Source organism: Montipora capricornis, chromosome 7, assembly GCF_036669925.1.
Source record: "Montipora capricornis isolate CH-2021 chromosome 7, ASM3666992v2, whole genome shotgun sequence".
Taxonomy (NCBI): Eukaryota; Metazoa; Cnidaria; class Anthozoa; order Scleractinia; family Acroporidae; genus Montipora; species Montipora capricornis.
Genome location: NC_090889.1, coordinates 2,508,230 through 2,510,089, shown reverse-complemented (window position 1 = coordinate 2,510,089; position 1,860 = coordinate 2,508,230).

Genomic DNA, 1,860 nt, shown 5'->3' with positions numbered 1-1,860 from the left:
TGAAATTTGAAAATGCGCTAAAGTCACCTCCCTCTTGCTAAAGTTAACACTATAGAGGATATCGGTAAAAAAGATCTTAGAACCCCATTTCGCTCTTACCCCTTACTTTATCGAAAATCGCAGAACATTTTGTTGTCCAAGAACCTGTGAAGCCTGCTGTTTTGAAAAGGCTACCCCCAGACCAGTTCGGATGTATTCCTGGTTCCTCTACTACGCATGCCTTAATTGCCATGTTCCATAATTGGACTCGTGCTCTTGATGGAACTGAGAACTGTGTAAGGGCCTTTGTTCTAGTTACAAGAAGGCGTTCGACTTGATTGATCATAGTCTGCTTTTGCAATATGATATTAATCCTTACATCATAAATTGGATTGCTGCCTTTCTCTCCAAAAGGCAGCAAAGAGTCAAACTAGGAAACAACCACTTCTCCAAATAGCGTTCAGTTCGTGCAGGGGTTTCCACAGGGTACCAAACTGGGCCCCTGGCTGTTTCTCGTTATGCTAAACAATCTGAGTGCAGATACTTCGAACGGTCTTTTAAAGTATGTGGACGATACAACAGTCTACGAGATAGTGGAGGAAAAAGGCCTTGTCATGCGCAGTCCATCCTTGATGAGGTATCTACATGGTCTGCTAACAACGAGTTCCACTTCACCCCAGTAAATGCAATGAGCTTAGGATAACCTTCGCACGCTCTCCGACAAAATATGAACTTGTTAATGTAGAAATCGCAGGGTCTAAACTAAATGCAGTACAGGTAGTTAAGTTATTGGAATTCTAATGTAATAGAAATGACAAAAAAAGCTGTCAAACGCCAGTATTTTTTAGAGCAACTAAAGCATGCAAATGTACCACCTGAAGAACTGGTTCAGTTCTATGTTGCTTGCATTCAGTCTGTGTTACTTTATGGCGGCCAGGTTTTTCATTTTAGTCTTCCACAATATCTATCCTTAAGTTTTGAACGGATTCAGAAACGTGCTCTTAGGATAATCTTTGGTTACGAAGTGCACTACTCAGATGCCCTGGCACTTTCAGGCCTTGTTACGTTAAAAAAGGTTTTAACAAAATTGTAGATAACACCCTGGATGTTCTGCATCCTGTTATTCCTTTCAATGAGGGACCAACTAAGGACGTCAGGAACGCCAGACCATACCGTGTAAAGCCATGTAAGACCAATAGGTGTTGTGACAATTTTATTAACAAATGTGCAGTTATTTTTTAGCAATTCAATTACGCTAGTTTTTAAGATGTATATTCGTAGTCGTAGTAGGATTTTATTGTGAGCATGTAAGTTTTTTTGTAATTATAGTCATATTTTTCCCCTTCTATACATTGTAAACCTTAGCAATTCAGTTTATGCTGCTATTAAGGTATTGAATAAACCATTCTTCTTCTTCTTCTTCTTCCTCCCCATAAAGGAACAAAACAGAACGGATTCCCCAACTGGAGCCAAAAAAAATTGATTTCGCACTCAAAACTGACAGATCGGACCTCAGGGGTTGGATCTAGGAAAAAAGTGACGTCATTTACTCATTAGCGCCCGATTTCAGCGTATAAATGCAACTTATTATTATATGCAAAAGCCGCATTTTTTAAAGTCTGAACGCCTGAAACTTCCGTGCTGCATGTTAATTCATCTGCGTGCACACCTATTGCGTTCTTAAAGTGCTACTTACTTAATTACTAATCAATTTTTATTTTTCTCTGGATTTCAAAACTATGTTAACTTAACAGTAAGTGACCCAAAGTTTAAGCCTTGATTTCCAAAAGACACCTGTTTATTTTAACTGAAACGTTCATATTTAATCGTCCACCATCACTAACTTTAAAATATTGAGAGAGTTGGATCAAGGAGAAAAGG